Source organism: Phoca vitulina, unplaced genomic scaffold (genome assembly GCF_004348235.1).
Source record: "Phoca vitulina isolate PV1807 unplaced genomic scaffold, GSC_HSeal_1.0 scaffold30, whole genome shotgun sequence".
Taxonomy (NCBI): Eukaryota; Metazoa; Chordata; class Mammalia; order Carnivora; family Phocidae; genus Phoca; species Phoca vitulina.
In genome coordinates, this window is record NW_022589733.1 from 10,657,648 (window position 1) to 10,683,074 (window position 25,427).

Genomic DNA, 25,427 nt, shown 5'->3' on the forward strand with positions numbered 1-25,427 from the left:
AAAAAAAAAAAAATTTTTTTTTAAATTGGTGAATACTTAAGTCTACTAATACTACGATTTGACCTTGAAAATTCTCTTCCCAACTGTGAAAAGAAGCATTCCAATTTAGAAGAAGTCGAGCTGAGTGATCTCTTTTCTCATTTCCTCCAATTATGGAAATGCTCTACATCTGTACTGTCCAATGTGGAAGCTACTAACTACATGTGGCTACTTAAAATGTGCTAAGAGTGGGACGCCTGGGTGGCTCAGTCGGTTAAGCGTCTGCCTTCGGCTCAGGTCGTGATCCCAGGGTTCTGGGATCAAGTCCCGCATCGGGCTCCCTGCTCCGCGGGGAGCCTGCTTTTCCCTCTGCCTCTGTCTCTCATGAATAAATAAATAAAATCTTTAAAAAATAATAATAATAAAATAAAATAAAATAAAATGTGGTAAGAGTGACTAAGGAACTCAGCTTTTTAAAAAATTTTATCTAAAAAATAAATAAATAAAAATAAAATAAAAATTTTATCTAATTTTAACTAATCTTAGTATAAATTTAAACAGCCACATGCGGGTAGAGGCTACCATACTGGACGAAGTTGTAAACTCCTAATGACCCATATAAATCAAGAAAGGTATCTTATTCTAGCATCCACAAACAACCAATACCAATTTTCGCAGATGCCCCACTTTTCCCCTTGGTTTCCTTAAAAGAGAGAGCTCATGGGCCGCGTGGGTGCCTCAGTTGGTTAAGCGTCTGTCTTCTGCTCGGGTCATGATCCCAGGGTCCTGGGATGGAGTCCCGCATCGGGCTCCCTCCTCAGGGGGGAGCCTGCTTCTCCCTCTCCCTCTCCCCTCCACCTCCCCTCCCCCTGCTCCTGCTCTCTCTCTCAAATAAATAATTAAAAAAAGAGAGAGAGCGCGCTATTTCCTATGGAACTTTATGACCAACTAATCACCAACTCAAAACAAAATACTCATCCCGATATTTAATATTTCTTCAAGACACAGAGATTCTAGATTTATAGTATACTTCCAACCCACTCATCCAAAATGTTGGTTCACTTATTAAAATCTTAATTATAATTATTGTGTACAAAATAGAGTAACTTATTCAAGTATAATCACAACAAACACTTAAAAACAGAATTGTTCTAAGCATTTTACATATATTAATTTAAACCTGGCAACCCTTTGTGAAAAAGGTATTATCCCGGGGCGCCTGGGTGGCTCAGTTGGTTAAGCGACTGCCTTCAGCTCAGGTCATGATCCTGGAGTCCCTGGATCGAGTCCCGCATCGGGCTCCCTGCTCGGCAGGGAGTCTGCTTCTCCCTCTGACCCTCCTCCCTCTCATATGCTCTCTCTCTCTTTCATTCTCACTCTCTCAAATAAATAAATAAAATCTTTAAAAAAAAAAAAAAAAGAAAAAGAAAAAGGTATTATCCCAACTTTATAGATGAAGAGGGCTGCCTGGCAGGCTCAGCTGGTAGAGCATGTGACTCTTGCTCTCTGGGTTTTGAGTTTAAGCCCCACTTTGGGCCTAGACCTTACTTAAAAAACAAACATACACACACACACACATATAAATATATGAAAAACAGTCTGTGTTGTCATTACTAATAGAATTTTAAAGACAGTAATTTTTTTTAGAGGGGAGACAGAAAGGGGAGGGGCAGAGGGAGGGAGAGACTCTTAAGCAGCCTCCACACCCAGCATGAGCCCAGACTCCATCTCAAAACCCTGAAATCATGACCTGAGCCAAAATCAAGAGTCAGTCACTAAATGACTGAGCCACCCAGGCGCCCCTAAAGACAATATTTAAGAGAACATTAAGAACTGGATAGTAGATGTAAGATGATTAAAAAAAAGAACAAAAACCCTAGCATTGCACCTTCAAAAATCATTGTCTAAATAACTGTTTTAATACCAATTCCTAAAACAAACCAACCAACCCTGATATCTCCAACCTTACATAAAGGATGAGTAATAAGAGTTTTAGAACCCTAAAGCCCCAATTCTGCACTGAATATTCAGGAGTCATCTTTAATTCATTCCCTTTTCATCCAGGAAACAACTATTTAAAATCATATCATGTGAAAATGTCCTAAATATCCATCAAAAGGGCAATGGTTAAGTAAATCATAAAAAGGAATATTATGTAATAACTTCAAAAGGGAGTTAGAAAGATTAGAAATTATCTATCGGGAGGAAAGCAAATTACAGAACAGCACTCTGTATATATATGTCCTTATATGCAGATTATCTAGAATGATACAAAAATAACTATCTAGGAAGGGAATTGAACTGTTTTTCCCTACTGAAATAGAAAAGTAATTTAAGTAAAGTATCAGGTCAACAAAGTTTTGCATATTCCAAAATTCTCTATACAAACTCCCTTTCCATGGAGACCATTCACCTCACTCACTAAGCAGAAAACAGTTAACAGAAGGTCTGAGACTGCTATCCTTAAACATGCCAGGTTGGCCTTTGGCTGGTGTCAGAACCTGATTTAGGAAAAACTAATCCCCACTCCCAGAACTAATTAAGAGTGGCTCACTGTGCCTAAACCGTACCCAAAAATGTGGTTTATGCTGAACACCTGAGTTCCCTCCGGGAACCTCGAATTTTAGTATGTGGTAGGCAGAAGATGTCCACATGACAAGTCCCCAGTAACAATCCTAGGCACTGATTCTCTAACAAGCTTCCCTGCTGGGCAACATTTCACACACGTGTTGTCACAATTCCTTGCTGAAGGAATTAAGTAAGCCCGGTATGACTCCACTGGGAGAGGGTCAGCTTGAGAGCATGAGTCTAGCTTCCTCAGACTTCACCTCATATGCCTTTTCCCTTTTATTTTGCTCTGTATCCTCTTGCTGTAATAAATCACAGCCCCAAGTACAACCTACACACACTAACCCTGCCAGTGGCCAAAATGAAATGTCTTCTGGTGGTAATGGAGACCCAATTTGTGGCTTTCTTCTCTCATATGTATAGAACCCATTTCAGACATCTGGATTCTATCATAAAGATGATCCTGGGGGTGCCTGGGTGGCTCAGTCAGTTGAGTGTCTGCCTTCGGCTCAGGTCATGATCCCGGAGTCCTGGGATCGAGTCCCACATCAGGCTGCTCAGCGGGGAATCTACTTCTCCCTCTACCTCTCCCCTCTGCTCATGTGATCTCTCTCAAATAAGTAAATAAAAATCTTAAAAAAAAAAAAAGACGATCCTGGAAGCTACACAGATTGGTTTGAATATATCTTAGGGAATCAGGGAGTAGGACGGACTAGCTACATGCTCACCTAATGTTTCCTCTTCCTCACTAAATAGCTAGATTACATTTCTCAGCCTCTCTTGCATAGATGTGGCCAAGAAACTAAGTTCTAGCCAATGAAATGTAGGCCAAAAGTGATACCAGCCACTTCCAGACCTGGTCCATAAAACCTCCTACTCTTGACCCTCTGGTTTTATCACCATCTGCCAGCTAAATGAAGAGGACTCCCTCTAGAGAAAACAAGTGCCGTAAGATGGAAGGAGCCTAGGTTCCTGAATAAGGCAACCTAATGAACATTCTCAATAAAAGTTATCTGAATATAAATGTCTACTCTTAAGCCACTGATAGCTTGGGGTTGTTTGTTACAACCCTAACCTGCTTTGCCTACTAACAAAGGACAGGATCAGGTAAAAATTTTTAGAAGCTGGACTCCTGGATGGCTCAGTCGGTTAACATCCAACTCGATTTCAGCTCAGGTCATGATCTCACAGTCCTGAGATCAAGCCCCACGATGGGCTTCCCCACTGAGCATGAAACCTGCTTAAGATTCTCTCGCTCCCTTTGCCCCTGCTCATGCTCTCTCTCAAATAAATAAAATGTTTTTAAAAAATATATATTAGAGGGAAAGAGAAGTGAACCCATTAAGGAGGGAAATGCAAGGACTCTGAAACTGTGTATTCGAATAAGCAAGAGAACTGAACCAAAAGAAGAGTCAAATACATTTCCACTAAGCACCTGGGTTCCACTTACTTCTGACATGAAACAACAGAGAAGACAAAGTTTACATGGCAAGAAAGAAAATGAGGAATTCTATTTGGGACATTATCTGGAGTGACACAGATGAAATCCACTGGGCAGTTGAGAATTACAGCCTGCAGAACAGCAAGGGTGAGCTGCAAATAATAGATCTGGGAGTCATCAACATTTAAAAGAAACAGCAAATGAGAACTATAGAATGAAAATAAGGGTTTTAGAATCCTAAAGAAGCTTAGCATTTTAAAGGTGGATAGAAAAAGAGGAACTCAGCATGACTGAGTGGCTCAGTGGTTAAGCGTCCGCCTTTGGCTCAGGTCATGATCCCAGGGTCCTGGGATTGAACCCCGCATCGGGCTCCCTGCTCCGCGGGAAGCCTACTTCTCCCTCTCCCACTCCCCCTGCTTGTGCGCGCGCGCTCTCTCTCTCGGTCAAATAAATAATAAATCTTAAAATAGTAAAAATAAAACAAATTAAAAAAAAATCTTAAAAGAAAAAAGAGAGAGAAACACAAGAAGCGAAATGAAGAGTAGCCAGAGTGATAGAAGAAACTTAGAATGCATACTATCAGAAGCCAAGCAGAGTCCTCTACTTAGTGGTAATAAGTAAAACCTACAAACAGATAGCATCCCCAAAGAGAGCTCCAAGGACGATTCTTTGACAAATGTCCATTGTGGCAGGCAGCCTCTAAAATAACCCAACAGGGGCGCCTGGGTGGCTCAGTGGTTAAGCATCTGCCTTCAGCTCGGGTCATGGTCCCGGGGTCCTGGGATCGGGCCCCACATCGGGCTCCCTGCTCTGCGGGAAGCCTGCTTCTCCCTCTCCCACTCCCCCTGCTTGTGTTCCCTCTCTCGCTGTCTCTCTCTGTCAAATAAATAAAATCTTTAAAAAAAATAAAAAATAAAAATAAAGTAAAATAAAATAACCCAACAATCCCTGCCTAATAGGTCTATCCTTATGTATCCCCTCCCCTTATGAGTGGGATGGACCGTAAATGTGGCTTCAAAAGAAGAAAACAGTCATTTCCAAGATTAAATTACAAAAAGACTGACTTCTGCCTTGTTTACCTCTCTCTGAGCATGTGCTCCAAGACAAGCAAGCTGCCATGCTGAGTAGCCCTATGGAGAAGGCATATGTGGCAAGCAACAGATGTCTCTCAACCAACAGCCAGCAAGGATTTGAAGCATGCCAAATGCCAGGTGACTGAGCTTATAAGAACTCTCCACCCTTCAGCCTCGAGATGACTTCAGCCTGTGGATACCTGCATTGCAACTTTGTGAAAGACACTGAGTCAAAAGCAAATAGCCAAGCTGTGTCTGTGAAACAGAAAACGAAGTTTTAAATGGCTGAATTCTGGGGTACTTTGCTATGCCACAACCAATAATTAATACATTCATACTCTATGAAAACCATGGGGGAGGTATTTTAAAATGTATAGTTGTCAGGGGCGCCTGGGTGGCTCAGTCAGTTACGCATCTGACTCTTGATTTGCCTCAGGTCATGATCTCAGGGGTTGCGGGATCAAGCCCTGTGATGAGCTCCCCACTGAGCAGGGAGTCTTTCTGAGATTCTCTCTCCCCTTCTCCTGCTGTCCCTCCCCCCACCCCCCGCTTGCTCTCTCTCAAAAATAAAAATAAGTATTTTTAAAAATAAAGGTATAGCTGGCAGTGTACAAAAAGTATACAGGAATTATAAATAATCAGAATTAGCAACTAAGTGATCACTGATAACCTTCAAAAGAGGGAAGTTAGTGGTTACCAGGAGGCAGGCCAAGACTCCTCCATAAGTGGATAATGCATGAGGTAATAAGACCAGGGTCTAGCCCAAACCCCAGCCCCTCCAAAATCTCCCAAACCACTTCAGATCATCTACAGGCTAATCTACTAATCTACCTCTCTTCCCCTTTAGTATGTCTGATGCACTGTAAAATTTAATCACACTGCTCACTATTGTTTCATGTGTATCATCCTTTACATCAGCTCCCAGAGACATGCCTTGGGCTTATTCTACAGCTCTTCCTCACCATCACTGCCAAGCAGCTTTGAGGGCACTGAAAACATTCCAGAACTCTGATAACTCCATTATCATATCAATTTCTAATTCCCTAAAATACAATTTGACTAGACATAACCAAAAAAATGTAGCCAAAGTTTGGGAAAGTTCTTCCACCTTCATCACCCATTAAATAGAGATAATTTTCCACAATCTCATTTCAGGTTAGTCTTTTTTTTTTTTTTTTTTTTTAAGTAGGCTCCATGCCATGCCCAGCATACAGCCGAACGCAGAGCTTGAACTCACGACCTGGAGAGATCAAGACCTGAGCTGAGATCGAGTCAGATGCTTAACCCACTGAGCCATCCAGGCGCCACACAGCTTGGTTAGTCTTTAAGTACAGAAGCATCTCTACTTCTGTGTCACTAAGGAAGTTTACTGGACAGTACTCTTCTTAGAACATGATACATCCAATTTCAGAGATGTTAAAATGTTGACAATGTTTTAGAATCAGTGAAATAGGCTATTCCTTCTCTTCATGTAGTCATCTCACTTGTGACACTGTAAAATTAAATTTTAAGTAATTTGTGATTTACACCAATAGTAACTGGCTCTAAAGTAAATAAAATAATCCTGAAAACAAATCTTCCTCAAGAGGTTACTTACTGGAATAAACTGGAGGGCCATGTAATCTCCAAAAGCATTCTGAAATGTGTAGCAGTGGAAGAGCCACTGGCACTTAATGAAAATTGGAGATGAAATAACCAAAGGACAGCACCACCAACAAAGAACTATCCTGCCCAAACACCAATAGTGCCCTTGCTGAGAAAATGGCTTTTGCATCTATTTACTGTAGGGTGAGCCCTAGATGTGAACACCTCAAGTCTAGCTTTCCACAAAGTTAACACAAAGCCAAACACAACTTAAATTCATCAGATAGTAAGAAATAGTATATGACTTATGTGAAGTGGCTACCACAGCTTATTACAGGAACAGTTTACGCACTTTTATTATACATATTAACCCAATCAAATATTTACTGTAAGAGTATTCACCATGTGTCAGGTATTTGAAATGCATCAGTGAACAGACATACATATATTCCTGCATTCCCACTGGAGGTCAGAAATATAATCATAAATAATGAAATGGGGCACCTGGCTGGCTCAGTCAGTAGAGCATGTGACTCTTAATCTCAGGATTGTGAGTTCGAGCCCCACATTGGGAGGAGAAATTACTTCAAAAAATGAAATATAAAAATATATATATGAAACATGTAGGAAATGCTAAGTACTATAGAAAAAGAAAACACCAAGGTAAAGTGAACCAAAAAATAGGGAGACTGAAGGGTTGCAATTAGTGTGGTGGTCAGAGTGAGCCTTATTGAGAAAGAAGTCTTTTTTTGTTTTTTTAAGATTTTATTTATTTGATAGAGAGAGACACAGCGAGAGGGAACACAAGCAGGGGGAGTGGGAGAGGGAGAAGCAGGCCTCCCACAGAGCAGGGAGTGCAACACAGGGCTCGACCCCAGGACCCTGAGATCATGACCCAAGCTAAAGGCAGACGCTTAATGACTGAGTCACCCAGGCGCCCCCAAAGAAGTCTTTTTTTTTTTTTTTTTAGATTTTATTTATTTATTTGACAGAGAGAGAGCCGGAAAGCACAAGCAGGGGGAGCGGCAGGGGGAAAAGAAGAAGCAGGATCCCCAATGAGCAGGGAGTCCAATGTGGGACTCAATCCTAGGACCCTGGGATCATGACCTGAGCCGAAGTCAGTCGCTTAACCAAATGAGCCACCCAGGAACCCCAAGAAAGAAGTCTTGAGGAGACCTGAAGGAGTTGAAGGGTTTAGCTATGCACACATCTGGGAGAAAATGTTCTAGGCAAAAGGACTGGTCAGTTGGTGCAAAAGCTTCCTAAGAGAGTGCACAGCATGTGTAAGGCAAAGCAAGAAGGCCAAAGGTACTTAAAGGAAACCTACTGGGGGGAGTGGGGGTAAAGAGAGTACGTTGGGGAGAAGGAGGAATATGTGAGGAGGTATAGGGCAGAGTTAAATCCTGTAGATAATGAAAGGACTCTGGCTTTTACTAAAGACAAATGGCAAACCAACAGGTGGTTTTGAACAGGAAGACATGATAGGACTTTCAAAACCTAAGAATCACTTTAGATGAACTGAGAACAAACTATAGGGGACCAAGGGTAGAAGCAAGGTAGGTAATAATAGCACATTACGAGAGAATTAGTCACTGAAACCCAAACACAGAAGATCTCTACAAAGCTTTATACAAATATTCCAAAACTGGGGCACCTGGGTGGCTCAGTTGTTAGGCGTCTGCCTTCGGCTCGCAATCCCAGGGTCCTGGGGTTGAGTCCCGCTCTCCCACTCCCCCTGCTTGTGTTCCTGCTCTCACTGTCTCTCTCTGTCAAATAAATAAAATCTTAAAATTTATATAAATATATATTCCAAAACTAACTTAGTATATTAAGGTATCGTACTAATGTTTTGTGGTTGCCAGAAAACTTAAGGGCTTAATGACTGGGCATGACCAAATACTTTCATATAATTTCTACATTTTACATTTGGACAGACAACCTCAACGTCTGCAATATTTGGCATATTTATCCGTTTGAAAGGGAAGAGGAATTTTTTTTAAGATTTTATTTTTATTATTATTTATTTAGAGAGAGGCAGAGTGTGTCGGGGAGAGGGAGACAGAGAATCTTAAGCAGGCTCCATCCAGTGCAGAGCCTGGAGGCAGGGCTCGATCTCACAACCCTAAGATCACGAGCTGAGCTGAAATCAAGAGTCGATAGCTTAACTGACTGAGCCACCCAGGCTCCCGACATTTTATTTTTAAGCAATCTCTACACCCAACATGGGGCTCAAGCCTACAACCCCAAGATCAAGAGTTGCAAGCTTGGGGCGCCTGGGTGGCTCAGTCAGTTAAGCGTCTGCCTTCAGCTCAGGTCATGATCCTAGGGCCCTGGGACAGAGCCCTGAGTTGGGCTCCCTGCTCAGTAGGGAGTCTGCTTCTCCCTCTCCTCCCAGCTCCTGCTCTCTCTCACTGTCTCTCTCTCTCTCTGGCGCGCGTGCGCGCTCTCAAATAAATAAATAAAAGAATTTTTTTTTTTTTAAAGATTTTATTTATTTGAGAGAGAGAATGAGAAAGAGAGAGAGAGCACATGAGAGGGGGGAGGGTCAGAGGGAGAAACAGACTCCCTGCTGAGCAGGGAGCCTGATACAGGACTCGATCCCAGGACTCCAGGATCATGACCTGAGCTGAAGGCAGTCGCTTAACCAACTGAGCCACCCAGGCACCCTAAATAAAAGAATTAAAAAAAAAATAGTTGAAAGCTCTACCAACTGAGCCAGTGAGCCAGCCAGGTGCCTCCCTTTTTTTAACACTATTTGATTCTTGGGGTGCCTGGGTGGCTCAGTCATTAAGCGTCTGCCTTCGGCTCAGGTCATGATCCAGGGTCCTGGGATCGAGCCCCACATGGGGCTCCCTGCTCCGCGGGAAGCCTGCTTCTGCCTCTCCCACTCCTCCTACTTGTGTTCCCTCTCTCGCTGTCTCTCTCTCTCTCTTTGTGAAATAAATATATAAATAATAATTTAAAAAAACACTATTTGATTCTTTTTTAAATATATATATATATATATTTTTTAAAGATTTTATTTATTCAACAGAGACAGAGTGAAAGAGGGAACACAAGCAGGGGGAGTGGGAGATGGAGAAGCAGGCTTCCCGCGGAGCTCGATCCCAGGACCTGGGATCATGACCTGAGCCGAAGGCAGATGCTTAACGACTGAGCCACCCAGGCGCCCCATTATATATATATATTTTTAAGTAATCTCTACACCCAATGTGGGGCTCAAACTCATGACTCCAAGATCAAGAGCCACAGACTCTACCAACTGAGCCAGCCAGTCACCCTAGGGAAAGGGAATAGTCATGAATAGATATTCATGCCATAACAGTGGGTATATACATGGTAGACTTAACTCTCTATTACCCAAACTAAAGAGTGCAAACAAGTGGGAATAATCCAATCATGAACCTCCCAAAATTATGTATTACTGAGCTTAGAAAAGCCTAGTATAAAACTTGCTGACAAGGATTAAGGAAATATTCAAAGGCATATTGGTCAATAAGTAGTAAATAGGTTTGAAGTAAGATAATAAATGAAGCAAGAGCTGAACTGCTTCCTAACCATGCCACTTTAAATAAGCAATTTTAGGGCACCTGGGTGTCTCAGTCGTTAAGCGTCTGCCTTCAGCTCAGGTCACGATCCCAGGGTCCTGGGATCGAGTCCCGCATCGGGCTTCCTGCTCCGCGAGGGGCCTGCTTCTCCCTCTCCCACTGCCCCTGCTTGTGTTCCCTCTCTCGCTGTGTCTCTCTCTGTCAAATAAATAAATAAAATCTTTTTAAGATTTTATTTATTTGACACAGAGAGAGAAAGCACAAGTAGGCAGAGCAGCAGGCGGAGAGAGAGGGAGAAGCAGGCTCCCCTGAGCAGGGAGCCGGACATGGGGCTCGATCCCAGGATCCAGGGATCATGACCTGAGCCGAAGGCAGACGCCCAACCATCTGAGCCACCCAGGTGCCCCTAAATAAATAAAATCTTTAAAAAAATTAAAAATAAATAAGCAATTTTACTGGATTCAACAGACTCTTAATACTGTTAAAGAACATTTAATAGCCTTTTGTGGATACTTCAGAATTTTCAAGATTTAATCCAATCCATACATCAGCACAGTATGACTTAGTGCTAGCAAATAAATCCCTGTTTTTTTAAGTAAAGCTCCACACCCAACGTGGGGCTTGAACTCATGACCCCGAGACCAAGAGACCCATGCTCTACAGATTGAGCCTACCAAGAACCCCAATAAACCCCTATTTAAAAAAAAAAAAAAAAAAAAAGGGGCGCCTGGGTGGCTCAGTTGGTTAAGCGACTGCCTTCGGCTCAGGTCATGATCCTGGAGACCCGGGATCGAGTCCCGCATCGGGCTCCCTGCTCAGCAGGGAGTCTGCTTCTCCCTCTGACCCTCCCCCCTCTCATGTGCTCGCTCTCTCTCAAATAAATAAATAAAAATCTTTAAAATAAAAAAAAAATAAATTAATTAAAAAAAAAAAAAGTAAGAAAGTGAACCAGAAAAGTATGTCTACTCCAAAATCAGAAAAGAATCAAGGTCTTGATCTGGAATCAACTGACTATTCAGAAGCATCTTCCCAGTGGTAATTACAAAATTATAAAGTTACATAGTATAAATATGCTTGACTACTAAAAGATAATGGAGTATCCTTCTTCAAGCTACTTTAAAAATATAACTACACCAGGGCTGCCTGAGTGGCTCAGTGGTTGCGTATCCAAATGCTGGTTTTGGCTCAGGTTGTGATCTCATGGATGGTGAGATTGGGCTGGAGCTGGGCTCTCTGCTTGGGGAGTCTACTTGGGATTGTCTCTCTCCCTCTCCCTCTGCCCCCCCCCCCCTTTAAACACTTACACACAGTTTCTCTCACTCTCAAATAAATCTTAAAAATATATATTAGGGGCGCCTGGGTGGCTCAGTCGTTAAGCGTCTGCCTTCAGCTCAGGTCATGATCTCAGGGTCCTGGGGATCAAGCCCTGCATCAGGCTCCCTGCTTGGAGGGAAGCCTGCTTCTCCCTCTCCCACCCACCCTGCTTGTGTTTCCTCTCACTGTGTCTCTCTCTGTCAAATAAATAAATAAAATCTTTAAAATATATATGTATAAAATACATACATATTAAATATGTGTAACGTTATATATATATATGTATATATATAAAACTACACCAAGAGAAAACTTATTCGTATCTGTCAGTATTCAATTTACAGTGCTCAAGAACATTTTAAAACCTAAGTCCCAGGGGCGCCTGGGTGGCTCAGTCGTTAAGCATCTGCCTTCGGCTGGGGTCATGATCCCAGGGTCTTGGGATCGAGTCCCGCGCATCAGGCTCCCTGCTCGCGGGAAGCCTGCTTCACCCTCTCCCACTCCCCCTGCTTGCGTTCCCTCTCTCGCTGTGTCTCTGTCAAATAAATAAATAAAATCTTAAAAAAAAAAAAAAAAAACCTAAGTCCCACCCCATCCTTTGGAGGTCTTAAAAGAAGTACAAGTTAATTTATACTGAGGTTAAATAATGACCATTCACAATAACTATATAGAACAGGAAAGACCACCTTTTTGTCAGTTTAGAGTTTTGTATTTTCACAGTGAAGAGAAGAAACATTCAAATCTTGTGTCTTATCCTACAAAAAAATTGCTGAGGAAAAAAATCTGTATTTGGTCACAACTAAGAAAATCTTATCCAAATAAACACTGGCGGTATCTCACAATATATCCAGATCAAGTCGTTAAATTATACATATGAAACTTATACAGTGCTGTGCATCAATTATGTCAATAAAATGGGGGAGGGGCGCCTGGGTGGCTCACTTGTTAGGCATCTGCATTCGGCTCAGCTCATGATCCCAGGGTCCTGGGATCGAGCTCCGCATCGGGCTCCCTGCTCCGCGGGAAGCCTGCTTCTCCCTCTCCCACTCCCCCTGCTTGTGTTCCCTCTCTCGCTGTCTCTCTCTCTGTCAAATAAATAAATAAAAAATCTTTATAAAAATAAAACTGGGGAAAACACACATTAGGAGTAAAGAAAAAATCTCCCTAGGTAATTAATTACCTAAGAAACAGTTTAATTCTGTAGAATTATTATTAATAGAGATAGTCATGATGTGCTAAAATCCAATCCACCAAATAAAAGTGAAATCCTGAACTACCAAACGAGCCTCCAGAGATTTTAATTATACAATGACACTCAAAAAACAAATATTTAACCACAAAGATTATGCCTTTTTTTTTTTTTTTAAAGCAGAGCTTGACTTCATGACCCTGAGATCAGAAGTCTTGGAGCACCTGGGTGGCTCAGTCAGTTGAACATCCGACTCTTGATTTCAGCTCAGGTCATGATCTCAGGGTCATGAGATCAAACCCCTCATTGAGCTCCGCACTCAGCGAGGAGTCTGCTTCTCCTTCCCCTGCTCACACATGTTCTAATAAATAAATCTTTTTAAAAAGGGGGGGGGCGCCTGGGTGGCTCAGTTGTTAAGCGTCTGCCTTCGGCTCAGGTCATGATCCCAGAGTCCTGGGATCGAGCCCCGCATTGTGCTCCCTGCTCCGCGGGGAGTCTGCTTCTCCCTCTCTCACTCTCCCTGCTTGTGTTCCCTCTCTCGCTCGCTCTCTGTCGAATAAATAAATAAAATCTTTAAAAAAGAAAAAAAAAAAAAAGGATCGGACACTTAACTGACCTAGCTACCAGACACCCCAATGCTCTTTTTTGATGAATTCATACATCTTTCTTTTCCTTGTATTGAAGTCAAGCAGAATGTGGAAAGACAGAATGAACATTACAATATAGTAGGAAAACCTGGTCTGTCTGACCTTAAACTAAGAAAGTCACCTTACTTTCCTTGGCTTCAATTTCCTAAAGGATGATACCATAATTCGGTATGACTAGCTTTCAAAGTTTAACCATCTAAAAGATGTCAACAGGGCGCCTGGGTGGCTCAGTTGGTTAAGCGACTGCCTTCAGCTCAGGTCATGATCCTGGAGTCCCTGGATCGAGTCCCGCATCGGGCTCCCTGCTTGGCAGGGAGTCTGCTTCTCCCTCTGACCCTCCCCCCTCTCATGTGCTCTCTCTCTCTCTCTCATTCTCTCTGTCTCAAATAAATAAATAAAATCTTTAAAAAAAATAAAAATAAAAAAAAAATAAAAGATGTCAACAGAATTAGAAGTATATAGTTCCAAGAAAAACACTATAAATCTACCCAATTGTAACAAGAAGCATTATTCAATTACAATTCAGGGCAATAACATGTTTGGGGAGGAGGGGGAAGGGAAGATTACCCACTATAAAATGAGGCAGAAAACTTACAAGGCAAAACAGTATATGCTATAGGTAAGTGAAACTGCCCAAGAGGTATATAAGAAATCAATTTTGCTTAGGAAAATCAGGGCAGAGATTTGTATAGACACATTTGAGTCTGAATGATAGATGTTTTAGTAGACACAAACAATGACATTCCAGATAAAAGGGGCAAAGATGTATTCAGGAACCACTGTGTAACAGTCCTGTGACTATAGTACAAGATAGTAATATGAAGCCACAGGTAGGGAGGGATCAACACTTACACAGCTCCAGGCAAGGGATTTGAAGGACTTTTGAGCAGAGGATCGCTATTTTCAAACCAGTGATTTAGGAGGCAACTGGGCAGTAGAGAATTAACAATACTCCTGGAATTATATTTGGAATGTAGATTAGTTAGAAAGCTACTGCAAAGGGGTGCCTGGGTGTTTCGGTTGAGTGCCAACTCTTGATTTCAGTTCAGGTCATGACCTAAGGGTCCGGGACTGAGCCCTGCGTTGGGCTCCATGCTAAGCACGAAAGTCTTGGGATTCTCTCTCTCCCTCTGCTCCGCGCCCCCCCCCCCCCCCCCCGCTCACTCATGCACTCTCTCTCTCTCTCTCAAATAAATAAACTCTTTAAAAAGAAAGCAAGCAAGAAAGCAAGGAAAGCAAGCTAGCTCCTGCAAAAAAAAAGGCAAGGGGGGGCACCTGGTTGGCTCAGTAAGTAGAGCATGGGACTCGATCTTGGCATCATGAGTTCAAGCCCAAGTTGGGGATAGAGAAATAGAAGGGAAGAAAGAAAGGGTCTGAAACAAAGGGTTATCTATTCTTATGATTAGTCTACATTAAAATTTAAAACTAACATGCATTTCAAAACTATGAGTTATAAATCCAAGGTGACAAACTTTCAAACTAATTACCTGAAATGGATGCTGAGCTCTTAATGAGGATTAAGAGATGATGTCTTTCGAAATATGCCTTCATTCCCTTTTATATTTTATATAATCAGTAGCCCCCCCCCACACACACCTCTCCTGCAGACAGTTTAACATCTCAGTCAACATTTTAGGAATGTCCTCCTAACAACTGTTAACAAAATTAACCAAAACATTTTATACTGGAGGTTTATGCTGAGCTTTCCAACATTAAAGACAGAAAGGCATTTCTTAAATCTACACTCTACACTTCTAAAGTCTGCATTTCCTTCAAATCTCAACACAGGGTTTCAGATTAAGTCTACACCTCTAATTACTGAATTCTTAAAGGTGCTTTTTTTTTTTTTTTAAAGATTTTATTTATTTGTCAGAGAGAGGGAGAGAGCACAAGCAGGGAGAGCATCAGGCAGAGGGAGAAGAGGGCTCCTCGCTGAGCAAGGAGCCCCATGCGGGACTCAATGACCTGAGCGGAAGGCAGACACTTAACCAACTGAGCCACCCAGGCATCTCTTAAAGGTGCTTTTCAATGAACAATTTGTTTTATTTGCTTTGGTACATTCTTACATTAAAATAATCTATCGCATAAAGGTTTTGAATCCATTTTAGCTTTGAAACATGCTTCGTAAAAATTGTGAGCAAAGAGAAAAGGAACTGTAGGATTTTTCTATATATAAGGTCTTAAAATAAGGCTCAGTGGGATACCATTTTGAAACGTCCCAGCAGGAAGTTCAGTTTGGTCAGAGGGCCATTTAAAAAGTGCTTCAGTAGGGGCGCCTGGGCGGCTCAGTCGTTAAGAGTCTGCCTTCAGCTCGGGTCATGGTCCCAGGGTCCTGGGATCGAGCCCCACATCGGGCTCCCTGCTCAACGGGAAGCCTGCTTCTCCCTCCCCCACTCCCCCTTCTTGTGTTCTCTCTATCGCTGTGTCTGTCAAATAAATAAATAAAATATTTTAAAAAGTGCTTCAGCTAATATTAAGTGACTTGAAAGTTAGTTTTGTACTTTAATAAAGGATACCCAGTTCATAAAATACAGCATTTCAAAATGGCAGGCTATTATTTTTGGTCATTCCAGAAGCATAAACATCTTACCAAAAATTAGCGTCTTAAAGAACGTGTGAGCATTCAATTAGTATTATGGACAAATTCCCTTCCATGGCATTGAATGCCAAAGATTTGTTACCTCATAGAATGAAATAAAAATTCAAGTTCATCAACTTAGGCGGGTTAAAAAGAAAGCTTTTCATAGCTACGTATCAGAATCTAACCAAAACATGTTTAGAAAAAGCAACATGCGAGAATAATGAGCTTAGTCTTGAAGCAATGTCTTGAAGAGACAGCAAGCATTTCCTCTCCTGCCTTCACACAGTAGTTTTTAAATGACATAACCCAAAATTAGAAGAATGTCACAGTACTTAGCCTGACAAGATTCCACGCTGAAGAGACCGGGATTTAAACAAGCCCAGTAGAAATTTAGAGACTAGAGAGAAAAAAAAAAATTAGCCAGAAACTAATCCATTTGAATTAGGAACCAAGTGCATTTCAGTTCAGTTCCACCAGGATGCCACAAAACCCTGCCTTAAAACTTCTAAGATTACATACAATCTTAGGCAAGAAAGGGAAATGCTTTCAGTTATTAATGGTCAAGTCTTTGTGCCTTGATTCTAGAGTTAAGTTTCCAATGAAGGACTTGGGACCCACACTTGTTGAAAAGGGACCAACCCAGGGTGCCTGAGTGGCTCAGTCGTTAATTAAGCATCTGCCTTCAGCTCAGGTCATGATCCCGGGGTCCTGGGGTCCTGGGATGGAGCCCCGCATCGGGCTCCCTGCTCCGTGGGAAGCCTGCTTCTCCCTCTCCCACTCCCCCTGCTTGTGTTCCCTCTTTCGTTGTGTCTCTCTGTCAAATAAATAAATAAAATCTTCAAAAAAAAAAAAGAAAAAAAAAAGGAAAAGGGACCAACCCTCTCAACTCTCAACAGGTTTTATCAACATGCTACCATTTCAGTCAAGGTACAACTAGATGCCTAAAACTTTATGTATCATCAGCTCATTTTCTCCGCAGACAAGGTAACAATCTGCAGTGCCCTAAAACAAGACTATTTAAACTGTTACCATATATCTTATTAATAGCTAAAATACTATGCTGCCCAGCTTTAAAAGGGTAAGAATGTCAACCTGAGCCAGATTACTAACATATTACACCCAAATACCTCAACAAAAACACGTTTGTTCTTAATCTGTTTGACCTGCTTTCTAATTTTTTATTTGTCCTCCCTTTTTTTCGTCTATGTATCCCTATTCCTATCAAACGGATTGTCATGAGGGCAATGGTCAGAATTTTTCCCCCCAAAATACTCAATTATATTTACTCAAATTATTGGCTGTTAAAATAATCCCCCAAGGCAATAAAATTATAGAGAAATAACGAGAGAAATTAAGTATCATTACTCAGCTTACAGGAAGAAAACAGACTTTTTATTAGAGTCCTAAGAAATCTGACATTTGATTGGGTGGTATCAGGGGAAAAGTTTACTTCTCAAAGTTTATTTTAAACACAGCATTTCCAAACCCACAGATATCAGGCATTTTCTTTTTCTTTTTTTTTTAAACTACAAATCGTACTCCTAGCGTGGGTAATTATCTGTGTGAGGCTAGTTGGGTGAATTCTGCAAAGGAACTGGTATCGAATAAGAGCACTTGGTTTGGCCTTAAGCAACCCCCCTACCCGACCTGTAGGAAGGGAATCTCTCCCCACATCGAGGCCTACAAACGTTCGGCTCACCAGGGGGGACACTTCCCACGGGAGAGCAGAACCGCCACTACAGCTCAGACACCGGCACAGCTGGGTGAGGGCCGACTTCGGAGAAAGTCTGAGCGCCCCAGCGCGCGAGTGGAACAAAACCTGTGGCAAGAAGTAATGAGGAAGTGCTGGCTCCCGCTCGCCCCTCCCACCGGCGGACACCCGAAACACCGGGGGTTTGACAATGTGCCGGGGGCAGAGGGAGGGGGACTGCCAGCTCCAGGTCGACCAGAAAGAACCAGGAGCCTGCAACTACTCCAAACACGGACCCTCACCTCTGGAACTAGGCCTCGGGGGCCGAAGCCCACTGCACCCATCCGGAAGCCCGGAGAGAAAGGGGCAGTTGAGCAGCTCGTGGGGCTGAGGAGAGTGCAGCCCGCGCGAAGCGAGGCCCAGTCGCCCGAATTGCCGCCACCGCCGCCCTCAGAGCCGCCAGGCCCGGGCCGGAGACCACCCCTGGTCTCACCCCGCGCTCTGCCCTCCGCTCCGTGAAGCCTTCCCCCCGACCTCTACTCTTCAGAGTCCAAAGACTCCGCGAGCCGTGGGAAGAGTCCGCCCTCTCCCGCCTCGCCACTTCCCTGTCCCGACTGCCCCTCACTCCGCGGAGCTCCGGGAAACGCTCCCAATGGCCCCTGGACCACCCCCGTTCCTTCGCCCACCGGCACTCGCGTTCCGTAGCTGACACCGCCAGCCGGCCCCAGCCACCGACCCCGGCCCACCTCACCTCCGGCGGTTCCGGCAGCGCTGGACACAGGAAACTCCTGAGTCCCCGACTCCGGCTCTCCTCGACCCCCTCTTCGGTTAACTCCGCTTGTTTCTCTACAAAATGGCGCCGGAGGTCGCGCGCTCACGTCGCGGCCTTTCCCCTCCCCGTTCCCATTTCATCATTCGCTGCCCGCCCGAGGAGGGATGGCCCCACCACCAGCCAATGATCGTACCCAACCCGTGGCTCCCACCCAATCACCGCCAGGTGCCCGCGGATTTAAACCAATCACACACTACCACTCGCAGAAGTCAAGGAAGAAACCAGGCTCCTGCTAGCAACTACCAATCCGGACTCCTACTTCGCGGGCTTTGGCCAATTGCCGCTCGCCCGTCCCTGGGGACTGGAGTCGGCGCCCTCGCGCCTGCGCTCGAGAGGAAGACCAATGGGGAGACGCAGATAACTTCGATTTGGGGCTTCACAGACTTCCCACCTGCCCTCGAGGTCTTCGACCAATAGGGGCCTGGCATTGCCTCTGAGAAACAACAAATAAGGGAGGGGGCCCATAAACCCTCGCCACCCTGCGCGGGAACTACTTTAGGTGAGAGTAAGGTACTTTCCCCGACTCTTCTTCCTCTTTGGGAATGTTAAGTCCGGTACACAGCGGGGCTGCATTCCCCTCCCTTCGCGCCCCTTTGGCTGAGAACGCCAGTTACCAAAAAGCAAGCCGGACTGTAACTAGAGTAGGGGCGCTTTGCGTTCTGGGATGTGTAGTCGTCCCTCATCCCCACGCCCCATTCCTGGCGCTAAAGTATCGCGTCTTCTTCCGTCATTGACTACGTCCTGAGAGACCAGTGCATGCTGGGGAATGTAGTCTCCTACTTGTCCTAGTTTGCCTCACTTTATCAGAACTTTCTCCTTATCTAGTTTTGCTTATTGAAGAAGGGACCCCTTACAGAAAGATAGGAAGCTAAGGTTCTCTTTTTGGGCTTACGCCCTGTATGCGGTATCAGAACCGATACCTATCAGAGAGGTATCGGAAAGGCTCTCAGAAGAAAAACATAGAAACATACCTTTGCTACGATTTATCTATAGCAGAATGTAAGATTTTATGGTCACCTTGTTCCCAGACAAAGGTGGGAGGACCGGGAAGGACGTGTGGACTGCTTGGTTTTTTTCTACCTTTTGAAAAAAACCTACTCTCTTCATCACCCCATCCTAGGCTAGACTCAGTAGCTTGTCTCCCAGCCAACTGTCTCACTACCTAAAAATACTTTTTTTTTAAATTGTGATCAAACAACATAAAATTTATCCTAACTATATTTAAATGTACTGTACAGTAAGGTTAACTATATGCATGTTGTACAACTGATCTCTAGAACTTTTTCATTTTGTAAAACAGAAACTCTATACTCATTGAACAACTCCCAGCTTCCTCCCTCCAGTCCCTGACAACGGCCATGCTACTTTCTAAGAGTTTGAGTACTTTAGATACCTTATATAGGTGGAATCATGCAGTGTTTGTCTTTTTGTAACAGGCTTATTTCACTTAGCATAATGTCCTAAAAATACTTTTTGACATCTGCCTTTCCTGGTTGGAGGCCAGCTCTTTCAGCAGACATTTACTCAGTGTCTTCCGTTTTCAAGCAACTGTATGAAACCCAGGGACCCCACATACAGCAAGGGCAAGGATTGCTTTGGTCTTGTTTATAGCTGTATTCTCAGCAGCTAACACAGTGCCTGGCATGTGGTAGACACACAAACGAATGTTGAAAAATCAGGAAACAGAGAAATAGACTTGCATTATAATGTTAGTGGTGAAAGGCCCCTTAAACGGACCAAGGATAAGGAATACACCTTTGTATACCTTGTTGCTGTATAAAATTGCTAAAACCTCTGTGGATAGCAGCATTTGGGCAAGTTTATCAAAACTAAAAGTGCATAGACCCACTGACCCAGTAATTCCATGTCTAGGATTTATTTCACAGGTAAATATTGCAAATTTTTACAGATACGAATGTATAAAAATTCACTGACACATTGTTTATGGGGCCTCCCAAAATTGGAAACAATAGGGAACAGGTTAAAATAAATTTTGCTACATTCATACAATGGAATACTATGAAGTTTTTAAAAAGAATGAGGCAAATCTATATGTACTGATATGGGATGATTCCAAGATTTATTGTTAAGTGAAAAAAAGGTGTAGAATAGAAAAAAAAAAAATAGCATAATCAGTACATTACCATTTGTGTAGGAAAAAATAACTTTGTCCCGGGGCGCCTGGGTGGCTCAGTCGTTAAGCGTCTGCCTCCGGCTCAGGTCATGATCCCAGGGTCCTGGGATCGAGCCCCGCCTCAGCGGGAGGCCTGCTTCTCCCTCTCCCACTCCCCCTTGCTTGTGTTCCCTCTCTCGCTTTCTCTCTCTCTCTGTGTCAAAAAATAAATAAAAATCTTTAAAAAAAAAAAACAAAAAAACTTTGTCCCTATTTACATATAACTGAATGCATAAAAAAATTTAGGAGCACCTGGCTGGCTCCGTCAGTAGAGCATGCGACTGTTGATCTTGGGGTTGTGAGTTCGAGCCCCACATTGGATGTAGAGATTACTTAAAAATAAAATCTTAAAAAAAAAAGGCTTGGAAAGATACACCTCCCTACCAAACTGACACCAGTGGTTATCTGGTTATCCCTGGGGAGGGAAGTGGAATGGGGTAGGGCAAAGGGAACTTTTGCTTTTTATTCTATATATTACCACACTGTTTGAACCATTTCCAAAGAGGATGTATTCATGTTTTATTTGTGTAATTTAAAATTTTTCTTTTTTTGAATTTTTAAAAAAGAGACAAAGTGAGACCCATAAAGGTCAACTATCTAAGGTCAACTCGGTAATTCTACAACTAGTTCAGGCCTCAAACATAGATCTCCTAAAATAAGTTGAAATAAAACTGAGTTGCCTTTCCCCACTTCGGTCTGTCTTTGCCAGAAAAATGGTTTGCTACTTTATACTGAGGCTGTTCCAGGACATTCTTAAGCCCACTGCCAGTCCCTCCCTTGAAACTACATCAATACCACTCCTAGAATTTGACCTGTCCTGGGGACTTAGCCAGGTACCTGCAGGATTCGCACAATAGCCTGGAGATCAAAGTCCTTCAACTGTGTGTTGTCAAGAATTCTGGGTGGCTTCTGTCCCTACTAGAAAGCAAAGAGACTTACAGAATGTTCACAAACTGTAAGAGGTAATGGAGATCACCGGGTGTACCTTTTTCATTTTACTGAAAGACATAGTAGGAAATCATGCCCAGACAAACTATTTTACTAGAGACCTTCACAAAGGATTCACTGAATCACCTATACAACTCAGCAAATATGTGTCCTGGGGTTCAAACGAATTTAGAAACAGGATATTTCAGCCACCTGTTGATTACTCACCTGGCCTCTTTCCTTAGCCTTCTTCCAGTCCTTCACCCTCCAATTAACTGTGCATCCCCAGCTCTGGAAGAACTTTATAAACTCTTTTAATTGTTTCCCAAAATAGCCTGGAGGAGGAAACCTACCTGTTAGGAAACAAAACCCTTATTGAACTGGGTTGCAGTTGGTGGAGGCAAATTTACCCAGAAGACAAAGGACTTTGAGACTTTAAGATCTGTGTGAACTATATTATTTTTGAGGTGCTTGGAAGAAGGGTAAGGAGAAATGCAAGACTTACTATTTCATGCTCCTGTTTTTCAGTCCCATTTATCAGGTGATTCAGTAAATTTAATTCACAATAGGTTTTTTTTTTTTTTAAGATTTTATTTATTTGACAGAGAGAGCGAGAGCAGGAACACAAGCAGGGGGAGTGGGAGAGGGAGAAGCAGGCTTCCCGCTGAGCAGGGAGCCCGATGCGGGGCTGGATCCCAGGACCCTGGGATCATGACCTGAGCCGAAGGCAGACAATTAACGACTGAGCCACCCAGGCGCCTCTCAATTCACAATAGTTTTGACTACCTTACGATTCTCTGTCCTATCCAAAGCAACTCCCTGACAGCCTAACCCTAAATCCTGATCTCCTTCCAGCCCATCACAACTGGCTAGCAACAAACTCCTGACTCCCCAGGCACACATGCTTCGGTATTACTTTGGTGGCTCTATCCTGAGGGGAGGATGTCCAGGGAGGCACACAGCAAAAAGCTCAGGGAGAAATTCTGAAACCCAAGTCCTGAACCAGGCCATACCCCTAACTTTCTGTGTAACCTTGGGAAGGTCACTTCCCCTCCCTGGGCCTTTATTTCCCCTTCTTCTCTACTCTGAGGATATTGGCAAGCATTACGTGGCTCCCAAATTGTGGTCTGTTGACTTCTAGGAAGCCAAGGACTTGCTGTGGGGTGCTGGAATTCTTACATGCGCATAGATTTCTTTAATCAACTTGTATTCTAACAGTACGATTTTATACTATCTCATCCACACTTCAGGACCCTGTGAGGTAGGGACTGAGTTATTTACCCCATTTTACAGATCATAAAACGGAGGCTCAGAGAGGTTGAGTCACTCACCCTAGGTCAAATACCTAGTCAATGGCAGAACAAATGTTGTAACCCAAACAGTCAGACTTCAGGGCTCACATTCTCAGGCACCACACTCTCAGCTGTAGTTTGGAAAAACCCCTGCCCAGGTAACCTCCTAGCCATAATGTTCAATGGCCCATTAGCAGCCAGATATTTTCCAAACCAAAAAAAAATGTGATGTGTCATCTGACAGGGTGTTATGAAGTGATACAGGTTCTGAAAATACTGCTGTGTGTTTGGTGTTTTCCAGTTGAGTTTACGTTTAAATCATTAGATCCTCTCCTTAACAGGAAATTTATCCTAGGGCTGTATAGGAGCTTCTGACTTAATTTAAGGTTACTTATCCCACTGCCTCTTTTCATGAGAAAACAAGGAAGAAGCTAGGAAGTAAAAGGAAAGGCCACACGTCACCTCCTTTGGTTCGTAAATACTTTAGAATTATCTAAATGGATGTTTGCAAACAAATTGGGGCAAGTCCAAGAAGCCTGCCTGGGCTCTAGGCAGATGAGTGCAACTTAGGACACCTGACAGAATTCTGAGCTGGACAGAGTCTATGACTCTGCTCTAATTTTCTGTGTCGTCCCTGATTACAGACCTGCTGTTTGAAGTAATTGCCTGGAAGCTGGACCATGAGCCCAAACTCTTCATCCTTTGCCCATCTGGGCCCCTGCCTTGGCAGATAGTTCATTTATTATTATAAATTTCTCAGGGAACTCTCTCAGCCGCAACTTAGACTTAACATTATTTTCTTTTTTTTCTCCTTTCCCCGGACTTAACATTTTTAATCTAACATTCCTCTCTACTATCAGTTTAGGGAACTTAGAGACCTCAACTTATACCATATCCTGAACTGCAGGTGGGAGGGGGCCAATAAGTCAAGGATTGTCCTCCAAACTCCTCTTCAGCACTCCATATTTCCCTCTTTAAGGTATAAGTCCATCAAACATTTAATCTCTTCCAAATACAGCATAGAGTCTTAGGAATCTGAGAAAAAAAGACCCCTGCCTTTTACAACCATTTACAGTCACTCTCTGGAGGAGCAAAAGACAAACCAGGTAAAAAGTAGTGAGCAAATGAAGCCTGTATGTTACCTACAGAACGAATGGGTCAAACATCTCAACACTGGGGGCACCTGGGTGGCTCGGTCTGTTAAGCATCTGACTCCTGATTTTGGCTCAGGTTATGATCTCAGGGCCATGGGATGGAGCCCTGCGTTGGGCTTGCGCTCTGTGCAGAGTCTGCTTGTCCCTCTCTCTCTGCTCCTCCCCACCTGCACTCTCTCCTCTCTTTCAAATAAATAAATAAAATCTTAAAAAAAAAATCTCGGGGTGCCTGGGTGGCTCAGTCAGTTAAGCATCTGCCTTCAGCTCACGTCATGATCCCAGGGTCCTGGGATCGAGCCCCGCATCAGTCTCCTTGCTGAGCAAGGAGCCTGCTTCTCCCTCTCTCCCTCTGCCGCTCCCCCGTTTGTGCTCTCTTGCTCTCTCTGTCAAATAAATAAAATCGTTAAAAAAAAAATCTCAACGCTGGAAAATGGTCCAGGAGAAATACTTTTGCTAAAACTCTTCCAGGATGGGCACCTGGGTGGCTCAGATGGTTAAGCGTCTGCCTTCAGCTCAGGTCATGACCCCAGGGTCCTGGGATTGAGTCCCCTCATCGGGCTCCCTGCTCAGCGGGGAGCCTGCTTCTCCCTCTGCGTCTCTCTCTCTGTGTCTCTTATGAATAAATAAATAAAATATTTTTTTAAAAAAATAAAAAAATAAAACTCTTCCAGGATACACACATTAAGCTAATCACTGGTCCCCTTTCCCAAAAAGGTGGGCTGAACAGCCAACCCTACTGACCCAAAAAGGCTTTTCATGACCAGGAATCCTTGAACTCAAATATACTACTGGGGTCCTATGAACAGCTTTCAGTATTTCAAAATGCATATCCTTCCCCACTCTTTTACTAAGTTCATTTTTTTTGGTAGGTAAAAATTCCCAAATTCAGAACCCACAGGGAAAATAATAATCAAAGATCTTTAGAATAAAACATGGATCTATTTTGAGGCCCATTCCAGCTCTAAAATTTGAGCTTAGGTAGCCTCATTCATTCACCTGAAGATAGGGATATGCCCGTATTTGTCTTTGTGGCCCTGTGGTGCTTGGTTTGTTTTAGAGTAGTGAAAGATGAAAAAATGTACATGACAGGGGCGCCTGGGTGGCTCAGTCATAAAGCATCTGCCTTTGGCTCAGGTCATGATCTCAGGGTCCTGGGATCGAGCCCCGTGTCAAGCCCCGCGTCGGGCTCCCTGCTCCGCGGGAAGCCTGCTTCTCCCTCTCCCACTCCCCCTGCTTGTGTTCCCTCCTCTCTCGCTGTCTCTCTCTCTGTCAAATAAATAAATAAAATCTTAAAAAAAAAAAAAAGAATGTACATGACAATCTCCAGGTCCAAATAAAGAAGAAAGCATTTTGAGAAGGGTCTTAGTCCATCCAAGCTGTTATAACCAAATACTAAAACCGAGTGGCTTCTGAACAACAGAAAATGTATTTTTCA

The 25,427-nt window shown here is 43.3% G+C and overlaps 1 protein-coding gene across 6 annotated transcripts in view; it reads right to left on the reverse strand.

Annotated features, from left to right (window-relative positions):
- CNOT1 (CCR4-NOT transcription complex subunit 1) overlaps positions 1-18,517 on the reverse strand; it is a 111,297-nt gene extending 92,780 nt beyond the window's left edge. For all 6 annotated transcript variants that reach the window (XM_032424020.1, XM_032424021.1, XM_032424019.1 and 3 more), the window contains exon 1: positions 18,366-18,517. The gene's annotated coding sequence lies outside the window, so the exon portion shown is untranslated. The remainder of the gene's footprint in view (positions 1-18,365) is intronic.
- Positions 18,518-25,427: the final 6,910 nt, after the last annotated feature.